General features: G+C 34.3%; 1 pseudogene; it reads left to right on the plus strand.

Moving 5' to 3' along the window:
* Positions 1–2,683: 2,683 nt before the first annotated feature.
* Positions 2,684–5,066, plus strand: LOC126716193 (putative receptor protein kinase ZmPK1; annotated as a pseudogene).
* Positions 5,067–13,828: the final 8,762 nt, after the last annotated feature.

Raw genomic sequence — 13,828 nt, forward strand, 5'->3', positions numbered from 1 at the left:
CAGAGGCTAATTGGCCTAAAATGGCCAAGGACTTCCGAACCATTTCTCTTTGGAATGAGAGTCAACAAGGTATGGTTCAAATATGAGGGAATTCGCTTAGTTGCGAAGATAGTCAGAATTTCATCAATGACTGATGATCCAAGAATGTGCCAAAAATGTTGGAAGAAGCTAGCATGAAGACCGTCCACTCTTGGGGCTTTATAAGGTTTCAAAGAGGAGAAGGCTTTGAGAATTTTCGTATGCAAGGGTATGACAGAAAGCTTGCGGGAGTCCTCTTCAGAGAGAGCAACAGCCCATTCAATTTCCAAGTCTACAGTGGAGATGGAGGTCAAGTGTTGGGTTTGACAAAGCTCTTTGTATCCACTAAGAATAATGTCCATCACCTGATCTTTGTCCTCAACCCATTCCCTAGATTGATTCATGATCCTCCGAATTCGATTGTGCTTCCTCTTAATAATTGTTTTTGTGTGGTAGAATGTTGTATTTCTATCACCAAAAAGTTGCCAGTCCACCTGAGATTTTAAAGCCCTAAAATCCTCTTCTTGATTTAGTAAAGAGGCATATTCCAAGGAGAGTTCTTGTTCCAAAGAAATAAGGAAAGCCAAGGGTCGAGTAGCTAAAGCTTTCTGGAAACCCCCAATTCTGGCAAGGAGCTGCCTTTTCCTTGCAAAGATGCTCCCAAAAATATCCTTGTTCCAGGTGGTTGCCAGATCTTTGAAGGTGGAGATGGCTAGACCCAGACTTGGCATAATCTCCCAGGCCTTTTCCATAATTTGCTGAAAACCTAGATGGCTAAGCCACATTTTTTCAAAACGAAAAGGCCGTTCCAGTCTCCTCTGACCATTCTCAAATAATCTCAGGAGAAGAGGGCAATGATCTGAACTCACCCTAGGAAGATGGGTGACATTGGCATTAGGAAAGAGTAAGGTCCAGTTAGGATTAGTCCAACATCTACCAATTCTTTGTTGGATTAATGCATTGATATCTCTATGATTGGTCCACATGAAAGAGGCACCAGAGAATCCCAGATCAATCATGTTACAAAAGTTCATGCAGTTCCTATAGGCTGTAATGTGTCTAAGGCTAACTGGATTACCCCCTAGCTTTTCAGTGCTATCAATGACATCATTAAAATCACCCACAATGGTCCAAGGAAGGCCATGAAGGAGAGAGACTGAGCACAAATTATCAGACTTCCATATATAGAGGAAAGAAGCCAAGGAGAAGGAGAGGAGAATACGCATGTATCTCTTGTTTTGTGACAGTGAGCACGTCCATGTCCACCATATCCTTGCGCCATAAAAGCCAAATTCCTCCAACATAGCCAATGGGATCAGTTGTGTGGATTCCATCATAAGGCAGGGCATGAAGGATTTCACCAGCTCTAGAGCCACTTATGCGAGTCTCCGTGACAACCACAATGCCAGGAGAATGAAAATTTGTCAGATCACGAATAGTGCTACGAAAAGAGGGCTTCATAGCCCCTCTACAATTCCAGACTAGTATATTCATTTTTGGGGATAGAGAGGAAGAAAAGGACTCACATGCTTGGGCAAAAGCCCTCCTGATTGTCATCCATTTCCATCCCACCTGACTTAATTCCTCCTTGGGCATCACAAGGTTCTACGCTAGTGTAATGGCATGCTCTAGCAATTGCAACTGCGTCTGTCTCGTGACAGTCCCCAAGGTGAAGCTCTCCGTGAATGACAGAGTCTGAATGAGCTTAAGCTGTGGAAGAGTCCTTAAATTAAAACTCCTATTGTCTCGCCCGTGAGAAACTTTCTCTGACAAATTTCCACTGGAGCTTGCTCCCTTTCTAGCAGGTCCAGTGATATTTCTGAGAGGTCGGACTGCAAGCGATCCCCTGAGGTGCTTGATGTCCTTTGACCCAAAGGAAGGTCTAAGCTGAATCTCCACCATGGATTCGGAGTGTTGTGCCATGTTGGGTGCGTGAGAGGAAGGCACCCATCCCCCATGCTTTGCTCTGTCAGAAGGAAGATGAAACTCTAAGAGTTCAGCAGATCTTTGTTCGTCCATCCATAGATCATGAGCAGATCCCATCGTATGTTGTTGATCATGGAGCTGCTGAGCTCTACCGCATGATTGTTGATCCAGATTGCCCACGGCATTGTTGGGTCTTTGCGAAGCAAGGGAGAAAGGAGCGTCTGTGGAGCTTGATGGTGCTCTGGCACTAAACTGGAAGGTTGTAGAACTTGAAGGATTTGTGGCTTTATCTAAGGCTTTAAGGGAAGCAGTGGACTTTGTGAACTTTGAAAGGTGTCCGTTTCTTTGACTTCTTTTTTGGTTCAGGTTCTTTATGTTTTGAGATTATAGTATTTAGGCATATTACCATTTCAACAACACTTTTTATTATTTAAATATTACAACACGTATTTTTATATATATTTTTACAATATTTAAATAATATTATTAAAAATTTCTTACCACACACACTTAATTTTAATTTTTGTTGTTTGTTAATTTTTAAAATTTTGATTCAATTTTTAGAATTTTAATTTTTAGCACGATAAAGTTGTAGTTCCCAATGAACTTTGACCATTGTGCTCTACATCAGAAATTTTTAGCATTTAATATTTTGGTTGAGATAGCCCTTTTCAACTTTAAATAGAAAATCATTATGGTCTTACTTTACCCAGTACCTCTCGAGCTTGAGCTTTCAAACATGGGTTCGCTAGTCTTGTTTCACTTCCTTCTACTCTCTGTCATTTTCTTTCCCACTTTCATTTGCAGCAGCCGCTATCAGTAGATTCAGTACAGGCACATCCCTATCTGTAGAGAATCCAGATATTCTAATATCACCAAATGGCGACTTCTCTGCTGGCTTTTATTCCGTGGGTGAAAATGCTTATTGTTTTGCCATTTGGTTTAGCAACTCAAGCACCGTAGTTTGGATGGCAAACCGTGATCAGCCAGTTAATGGGAAGCACTCAAAGCTCTCTCCTCGAAACTGGCAATCTCATCTTAACTGATGCCACTAAGTTAAAAGTCACCGTTTGGGCCACAAACACTGTCTCACTCCTCTTAGTCCAATTATTTCTCTCTGACACCGGTAATTTAGTTCTACGTAACATGGAAGATGTTGTTTTGTGGCAAAGCTTTGACTCCCCTACAGATACCCTTCTTCCTCAACAACCACTCACTAGAAACACAAAGCTTGTCTCCTCGAGAAACAAGGCCAACTATTCCTCTGGTTTATATGAGCTTTCCTTCAACAAAAATGGCCTTCTTTGCCTTCTTTATCATGGTCATCTTTCCAGTATTTACTGGCCGCCAGACCCAGGGAGTGTGAGTCCGTATAACAACAGCAAAATTGCTGTCCTTGATGCCTTAGGGAACTTCAGCTCATCCGATAATTTTACTTTTATGTCAGCTGACTATGGAGCAGTGCTTCATAGGAGATTGACACTTGATAAAGATGGTAATGTTCGATTGTACAGTTGGAAAGAGGAGGGGCAGACTTGGGTGGTTTCATGGCAAGTCATTCAGAAACCTTGCACGATTGATGGTGCTTGTGGAGTCAGCAGTGTATGCAGTTACGTTATTGGTTCTGGCAGGAAATGTTCCTGCCCTCCTGGATACAAGATGAAAAATCGAAGCGATTGGGCTGATGGCTGTGAAGCTGAAGTTGATCTCTCTTGTGAACAAAATGAGTCAGGCTTTGTGATGTTATCCCATGTTGACTTTAACAGGTATGATTTTACAAACTTCAATAATTACACCTTTGATGAATGTAGGGATCTATGTTTGAAAGCATGTGATTGCATAGCGTTCCAATGCAGCTTTAAAGATATTGGTTATTCAATTTGTTATCCTAAGACACGGTTGCTAAATGGATATCGTTCACCAAATTTTTGGGGCGATATCTATTTGAAACTGCCAAAAAGCAAAATCTTGTCCGACGCCAATCCTCTACAAGAATTCAGTTTAATTTGCTCAAGTGATCATACACTATCTTCTCAAAATAAAAAAAGTAACCGTACACTACAAAGCCGTAAAAACAGGACACTGAAATTCATGCTCTGGTTTGCTAGTGGAGTGGGTGGACTTGAAATTTTCTTTATCTTTCTGGTGTGGTGTCTCTTCATCAGAACCCAGAAAAGTTTACGTGTTGACAAGCAAGCCTATGATCGGCTTGACATTGGGTTTAGAAAATTTACATATACTGAGCTTAAAAAGGCCACAAAGAGTTTTACTGAGAAGATTGGAAGAGGTGCAGGAGGAATTGTCTACAAAGGGGTGTTGTCTGACAATGGAGTTGTCGCAATCAAACGTCTCCATGAAGCCAACCAAGGAGAAGGTGAATTTCTAGCCGAAGTAAGCATCATTGGAAGGATTAACCACATGAACCTAATAGAGATGTGGGGGTATTGCGTAGAAGGTAAGCATAGGATTTTGGTGTATGAGTACATAGAGCATGGTTCTTTAGCAGAAAACCTCTCATCCAAGGCACTTGATTGGGAGAAAAGATTCAAAATTGTTGGGAGTATTGCAAAAGGCCTAGCCTATTTGCATGAGGAATGCTTAGACTAGATTTTGCATTGCGATGTAAAGTCTCAAAATATACTTTTGGACTCGAATTATCAACCAAAAGTGATAGATTTTGGCCTATCAAAGCTACAAAACAGAGATGTCCTTATGAATTCAAGCTTCTCAAAGATAAGAAGAACTCGAGGATATATGGCTCCAGACTGGGTTTTCAATCTACCTATTACCTCCAAAGTGGATGTTTATAGCTATGGAATTGTTGTGCTGGAAATGGTGACCAGAATGGGTCCATTTGAGAGTGTCCATGCTATAGATGATGGGGGGAAGGCAGAGCACAAAAGGCTAGTTACGTGGGTGAGGGAAATAATGAATAGAGTGGGTGCAAATACTTCTCATCACTTGAAGAGATTATTGATCCACTGTTGGAAGGCAAATATGACATTGGCATGATGAAAACTTTGGTTGGGATTGCTTTACAATGTGTAGAAGAAGACAGAAATGAAAGACCTACCATGAACCAAGTAGTTGAGATGCTATTAGGCCAGGAAAAAGATTCATAAAGCAAGCATTGTTGTGAACCAGTTATCCAATAAATTGGAGTATATCCTTTACATTGGGCTGGCATTTAGCATTCACATTTAAGTGAAATAATTGTGTGTATGTGTGTGTGTGTGTTTTTTTTTTTTTTAATTATTTAATGTTTTCATTGGCTTGCAAGAGTTGTGCATCATTTATATAAATGTAATATGATAAATAGTAGCCAATTTTAACTTTACTGGTCAAAATAAAGGAGGACAATTATTATCATTAATTTATTAGGAAAATTTTTAGTTTACATTATACTAGTAATGTAAGATTTACATTGTAAACTAAATAAATGTGTACAATATTGTATATATTTGTTTTGTTTACAGTGTAAGATTTACATTGATATTCAATGTAAACCTATAATTATTATTATTATTATTATTATTATTATTATTATATGACAAATGAGAGTGTCAGATAATATATTATTTTGCATTCGTTTAACACACAAAGAAAGCAAATTCAATTTCTCGTTTGTTATAGATAAATATTCACCATCCTTTCCAAAGAATAAAACTTAAATAATATGTTAAAAAATTTTGGTTAAAATATATTGTTGATCTCTAAATTTTAGCATATTAGCGATTTTAGTTCTTGAAATTTAAAGTGATCACTTTTGGTCCTTAACAAACTTAAAGCAATCACTTTTAGTACCTAAAAAATTTAAATGGTCAATCTTGGTGTCTAACATACTCGAAGTGATTACTTCTTGTTCTTGTGGAATGATAATGTGTCCACTTCTAATATTCCCATATCATGTAATAGACTAAATGCGTTCTGTAATACCCTTTTTTTTTTTAATGATCATCAACGTCTGAAAGTTCAAAAACGTGTACCAATACACTTTTGAACGTTTAGACCCCCAAAAAAAATATCTTAACCAACACAAGCAATATGTTAAACAACAAGTGTGCGGAAACTTAACATATGCTATAATGTGAAATAGGATAAAAACTATCTAAGCCATAACATAATAAAATCACAGCAGATAATATAAAGGCAGAGATAGAGAGGAAGGAAGATGCAAACACAAAGATAACACCCGATGTGTTATCGAAGAGGAAACCGAAGACCTCGGCGAAAAACCTCTCCGCCGCCCTCCAAGCGGTAATCAATCCACTAGAAAATACAGTTGGGATACAAGGACAGCAATAGACCCTCCAAGCCTAATCTACCCAGTGCACCTAAGCCCTCCAAGCTTCTTGCTCCAACGAGGTTGCGCCGAACCTTTTTCTTTTCTAGCTTCCCGGATTCCGCTACTACACCGTAGCATCAACCAATGAAGATTGGCTCCTTCCTAACTGCTTCCCAGAACTCCAAACGACTGTCTCACAGAGATGATAATGGTGAGAACCAGGTTTGGTATAATGCCTCTCAAGGTTTTGACAATGGAGAGGAAGAGAGTGAGGGAATTTGATGAGACTCTAAGGTAGAGATTGTGGGTGAAACAATCTGGTTTTTCTTTAGGGTTTCTCTCTCAAAATTCTTTCTGGAAGCTCTCTTTCAATCGTGGGTTAAAAGGGTATTTATACTGGAGTGAAGAGGAATGTGAAACGTCAGGTTTTTTCCAAAACAGGGGTGGCTCGCGGCTTGACCTCGCGGCTTGACTAAGTCGCGAGTTCCAGTCGCGAGTTAACCGTATGGCCAGTTGTCCTGTTTTGTCCTGTAGTGCTCCAGCTAGCATGACTGTTCACCTTCCAGCATGCTTGGCACGTGTGCATCTTCTGGCGGGTTGAAGCCGCGAGTCCACCCACGAGTCCCAGCCGCGACACTTTGTTTTCTTGCACACTCTTGAGCAATCTTCACACTATCTCACTCACTACCCTTACAACAATCCCACCTAAATACAGGGTTACTAAATGCTGAATTACAAGCAAATTTGGCACGGAATAAAGCCAATTAGATGGTTGAATAAATTCAACCTTACAACGTCATTGTCATTATTATTATGGAGTTAAGGTACTATATTTGTGCGCATAGTAAGATGAGAATAGACAATTTTGTGGTGCTACAAAATAGTTGATAAAATTAAAGTTTTAGTGCATATAATTTAGTACGGCAGTTAAAATAATAAATAAATAAATAAAAGAGGAAGATGTAACGTGGAGTGTTATTTTGTGGGATTGTTCACATAAAACTTTTGGTCTCCTAATCAATTAAGGAAAATTATTAGAGAATTAAAACCTATTTGGATTAAAAGTTTAAAAGTTATTGGGATCCTTTGGAATTCTAGCTTATCTAAACAAATAAACCTTACTTTGAGATTATTACATTTTTCTTTTATATATAATTGATGGGTCATAAATAATTTTTGTTAGTAACTTTAGTCCACTACCCCACCAAGCCCACATCTCTGATGTGTTAAATACAAGGTAGAGGAAGAGATAAATTAGGGTTTTCATAGGAAGGGTTTCATTACTAAGGAGGCTAAGAGGTGTATTTTTCCTTGGAGTTTAGAAAAAACACAATTGAAGAGGCAACCAAATTGTTCAAGGTATGATTTCTCACTGTTAGAAACAAAGAATTAAAGGGTTAGAATTTTATCATGGAAACATTAGTGGTGTGTAGATTGTTTAAAAGGGGTATTTTCCTAGAATATGATTTACACTAATGAGTTAGTTGCCTACGGTTTTTATTCAAGAACAAAATCATGGAATTACAATCTTAATCATGAATATGGCTTTAACGTTTGGGGTTATATATTAGGATGGTTTAACGTTTTCATTGATTATATATATTATGATGGCTTTAACTTTAACAAAAGCCAAGGTTATAAAGCTTAAATCATGTATAAGGTTTTACTTTTTCATTTAGAACATATATTAAACCCTAAAGTTTTAGCTACTGCCTATGAGTTTTGATAAATTCAAGGAAACATATTTTTGGGTAGAGATGTCTTGCATCAGTGTAATTATTTAGCTCAGTAAAGTATAATCCTAGTGAGTTAGTTTGTATAATTCGATAAGCTTTATATTTTGTGGAGGATATTAAATAATTTCCATGGTTGATTATAGGTCCTATTTAAGAGTGTTTTGAGACTTTTTGGAGGTTGTTTCGGCTGGACATTCAGAGTGATTCAAGTGCTGTAAGTAATTATGTATAATATGCAAAAGTTTTGTTCGTTAATTAGGTTCCTAGAAGTCAAAGGTTTTCAAAGGGACCTATTTGGTAATGTTATTTGAACAACAGTTTTCATTGTTTAAACAACACAACACGTATTTCTATAACACTTTTTTACCCACATATATTTCCATAACACTTAAACAACACAACACTTTTCTACAACACGTATCTCTTACCAAACATGCATGTTTTTAAGCATACGTTTTCTAAAAGTTAATCAAAAGCATTTTTACATCATTGAAAGAGAAATTTCAACATTTAAATAATGTTTTAAAGAGGATCTTTGACTTTTAAATAATATTTTGAACATCTGAAACTCATTTAAAAGATGATTTCTAAACTAAACCATTTTCAGAAAAGAATAGAGTTTCAAAATAAGTTTTCTAAAAAGGTTCTTGTTCTTTAAATTTGTTTAAAACCAAGTGATTTCAGATTCATATTCTTATTTTTTTCCAAATGGTATCTAAAACGTTTCTTTTAGCAAATTAAGTTTTTTCAGACTTACTCACGAATGGTAAAAATATTTATATAAACTCCTCAGTTCCTATTCATTCCCTGAATCAAGCATCCTTTGATTTATGTTTCAATTCGATATTGTGATCTTCGATATGCCTCTATATTTGGAATAATTTTTAATATTAAGTAAATTATTCTATTTTGTATAAACTATGCTTTTGTGATATGTGACTCAAAATAAGTGTTTTTAAAATTGATCAGATATATGTGTAAGCCTGCTCACAGGGTTCTATGTGAGAATAAGTGTTGATCCCTCACCAATAGGGGTTAGATGTTGGTATCTGCTTATAGGATTGTATGTGAGAATATGTTATATGTGTCTATGTGACACTGTGCTCTGATCAATTATCTGTATGTGTTTTTGAATTATTTTAAGATTTGATTACATATGTATTAAGTGGTTCATTATATGTTTTGGAATAATTACATTTGATATCATTGAATGAGTTTGTGAAAAATCAAAATACTTGTGCTATGCTTGACTCTATCCTGTGGTGTATTGTGAATAATTGCGTTTTAAATGTGTGGTTCATTCCATCAATTACAATTTTCAGATTAAAGTTTAGTTGGGAAACAGAACCTTTGAATCACTTCGTAAGGTGCGAGATAGAACGTGGGAGTTTTTAGGCAACGTCAATAATGCTTGAAGCCTTAAAGGATTTTTAGTTATTTTTATTTCACTTTAGATTTTATAGTATTTGGAGATTATTTCTAAATTGTGTATTTTAGATATTATAAGAGGTTTATTAAGAGCATTGTTTATTTGGAGTTGTATTTAAATTTGAAATTGATTATGTTTATTGAGTTATGTAAGATCACCGAGTTAGTCATGCATCTAAATTCATATTCCATGAATTTGGGCCATGACACGTTCACTTTAAACTATAGGACTAAATTCACTTAGGGCTTGATTGGTAGGAAGATTTTTGTGTATAAAAACAATTTTCAAAAAATTGAACTTGAAACTAGTTTTCAGATAATAATTTTTATATTATACGTGTTTGGTTCCCATTTTTAAGAACAATTTTCAAAATACTAAAAATAAAAAAATAATTGTTTGGGAGACCATTTCTATTTTTGAGATTTAAATATATATATATATATATATATTTACAAAAAGTAATATGTAAAATCTGCAGATTATTATTATTATTATTTTGTGGATAATGATACGAGAATAGAACTTATCATGTTTTTCTTTTAATGATAAATTTCAAATTTGAAGTATGAGAATTCTTTTTGTGATAAAGATAAACTCCTTAATTTAAGAGATAAAAGAGTTTGGACAAATATGTGGGGTCCACTATTTTCAATTTATTTACAACTATGTCATTAAAAAAAAAAAAAACCCGAAAACACTCCCTTACCCGTTTTCAAAATCATGTTCTAAATTAGGAAAATAGTATATAGTTTTTTGAAAACTGTATTTACAAAATATTAGCCAAACAATAAATTTAAGTATGAGACCCACTATTTTATGGACTGCAAAACAAAAAACTATATTTAAATACTCTTACCAAACAGGCCCTAATATGCTTAATTTTGGAGACCAACAATATATTTAAGCATAAATAATATCACTTATCTATACTATATATAAGAGGATTCTGCTCTTTCAACTGGATTTTTTTGTAGTTCAAAAATACCCTCATTAATGAATGATAACTTCATTTAAAAATAAGGTCATAAATGTCAAATAAAAAATTTTATTTTGAATTCAAAAAGATAACTCCTAAATTTAGAATTTTTTTTCCCTTCACGTTCAAAAAAGAAATTACTGTTACTACTTATCTCTAAAGTTTATCCTTTTTATTTCTTTGAAAAATAAAAATTATATATTTCTAAATTATAATAGATGTAAATTATTAACCTTTATCTAAAAAAATACAAGAGCCAATGAGCACGCGCGTGAGCGCATGCTCAGAGGCTAGTAACTGTCTAAGTTTGTAACTAATAATATGAAAGCGTGTTTTAAAGTTTGTGTGCATGTTGCCGTGTGGAACGAGAATTCCCAAAGGATTTCGAAGCTCCTCTAGCCATATTTGTAGCCAAATAAACATAGGCTAATTTGAAGTTTGAACCCAAGCTAAGCACAATTATCAATTATGGGGAGCATCACCTATAACACCTATTGCTCTTATGAATTTGTCACTTTATATTTTCCAAAACGCTTTGTATAATCTTAACCAAACAAATACCAAAACGATCAGTGGACCCAACAATTATGGAACACAAGTGGATTAATGAATGTTCCAAATTAAAATTTTTAAGCACCTGGATTTTAATTTCCATGCTTAAAATTATACATTGCGTAGAAGATGACAAAAATACAACCTACCATGAGCCAAATAGTTGAAATGCTCTAGTGCCAATAAAAAGATTTAGTGCCGTGAAGTGGCATACATAGTTGTGAACCCTGTTATCCAACAAATTGAAGTGTCTCCATGGCATTTAGCCTTTAGCTTGCACTTTTGAAGTCTATTAAGAATTATATATATATATATATATATATATATATATATATATATATATAGCCTTTTCATTAGTGTGCATCTTCCCTTTAAACCAGCTATGTAGCTGCACAATGCGCAAGAGAAAAAGATTGATGATGTTTAGTCAATCAAAATGACAAAACCATCATAAAATAAAAGTAAAGGAAATGTTAACCGATATCCTTACGACATTGGTTTAGGAGCTATTTTTTGAAATATTTTATTGGGAGAATAATAAAACAATAAATGTTGTTGATAGCTTTTTATATTTCCCAAGAAAATGGTGTCAAAAATTTCCTATTATGGTTTATTAACGATTGCCCTAAGAGCATCTGTTAACATGATACTAAAAGTAAATACAAAAAAAAAAAAAAAAAAATACATTTTTCTTTCTAACTAAATGTGATATTAGATAACTAAAATTCGCATGGTTATTCTCTTACAAGGACTATTTTTATCTAGCATAGTTTTACAACTAAGATCAAAGTTCATACCACAAGCTAACCTAAGTAAACGATATTTAAAAATAAATAAATAAAACCAAACAAACCTAAGGTATGTTATTAGCATTTATTGTTTCCAACTTCCAATGCTTAGGAGTCAAATAAACTAGCAGCTAACCCGTGCGATGCACGGGAAAACTATTAGAAAATAATAAAGCATGCATATATTAAAAGACAATTTAAGTTCATGTGTGCTTGCAAGGGATACATACCTAAATAGTTCTTGCGGTAGAAATAAAAGTCTTATCTTTGAGATAAAGAACTGATGTAAACAAACTAACCTTACATTAAACAAATTAAAAAAAAAAAAAAAAAAAACATAAAACTGATGTCACGGGAAATTCAGCCACATAGTAGTAATATATAAATCTCTTAAAACCTAAACCTAAACCTAAACCTAAACGTAAGGACTAAATATTTATGCGCCTTCTCTTGCTTTCCTGATGTATTTGGTTAAAAACATAAAACTGATGTCACGGAAAATTTAGCCACATAGTAGTAATATATAAATCTCTTAAAACCTAAACCTAAACCTAAACGTAAGGACTAAATATATAAACAAACTAACCTTACAAAAGCTGAACTTTATAAACTAAAATCTATATTGTGAGTTTTAGATCTTGAATGCTATACCGTGCGTTTAGGGCTTCCTACATCTGGAGAGAGAGAGAGAGTTTGCAGAAACCAAAGAAAATCTCTCTATAGCTTAAGAAACACAATATAATAAAATCAAAGAGATAAAATTTTCAGAGGACAAAATATTATAGATAATTTAAAAGAATTTTGGTTTAATTCTTGAACACCGCAACTCCATAAAATTCATACTAATAATAATATTTTATGATAGCGCAGTTAGAATTTTGGTTTAATTCTTGAACACTGAATTGAAAATTGATTATATAAGTATTCAATGGTGAACAAAGTACTATGTATTAACTAATATATAAACAAAACTAACCTTACAAAAGCTAAACTTTATAAGCTAAAATCTATACTGTGCATTGTAGATCTTGAATGCTTTAGGGCTTCCTACGTCTGGAGAGAAAGAGAGTTTGCAGAAACCGTGGCTTTATATTTATTAACTTGAGAGAGGGGTAAAGTTACTAGGGTTTTGAGGAGTTATAATTTTTATTTATTTTTTTTTTTTTAAATATTGTGCTGACGTGGAAAATTGTGGTGCCAGCAAAGGTTTCGGTTTTATATATATATAGATAATCTCTCTTATTATTGGATTCTTTAAGGTTATAACTCAGTGGCAATTGCAAAGATTTTTTTCAGCATGGTCACTAAAAAACTTAAATTATACAAAATTTAATAGAAAGAGAACTTAATATATTGACAAAAAAACACGCAAATACATAAATTCTTACAATTTCCTTATACAAATTTGCTTATTTTGAAATAGTTGCATTATAATCTCATTATCAATATTGCAAGCTACATCTCTTTCAAAATTTTAGTTACATAAAATTTTTTTAAGGCCTTTTCTTTTTATTTGTAAAGACCTAATATATTGTTAAAGGGACCAAAGTTTAAGGACAAAGTTTGGCTACAAACTTAATTGATACCTAAAGCTAAAACTCTCATTAAACAAATTAAAATGGCTACTGTGGGAGGAATTTCTTCTCGGCCTCCAATCAGGTATTGTTCGCTTTGGGATAGGCAAGGATTGACCTGCGTCCCACCCGCACAAATTTGTTCAATCCCACATCGGGGAGAGATGCCTCCCACCCTTGCCTTATAAGCCTTTGGCCTAAGGAAGGGTGTACCGTAGTGTGTGTGATCAAGTCCTCCCACAACTACATATTTTGAAAATCTAATAATTGAATTGCATGTTCTATATGTTCTTAAAACACATGTCAAATTTCATGTCAATCAGATATTATTTATATTTGATCCATGAATTTATTTTGTATGTATAATTTTAGACTACAAAAACTTAAAATTTAAACATTTAATTGATGACATAGCTATTTATCTTTGATTTTTTTTGAAATTTTACAAGTATAGAGAATATAAGAAAAAAGAAATGTAATTGATGTAGAATAGATCGCCATGGCCTTTTTGGGAGTCCCAAGCGCGCCTGAAATCGTGCAAGGC

The sequence above is a fragment of the Quercus robur genome, chromosome 2, assembly GCF_932294415.1.
Source record: "Quercus robur chromosome 2, dhQueRobu3.1, whole genome shotgun sequence".
In the NCBI taxonomy this organism is placed as follows: Eukaryota; Viridiplantae; Streptophyta; class Magnoliopsida; order Fagales; family Fagaceae; genus Quercus; species Quercus robur.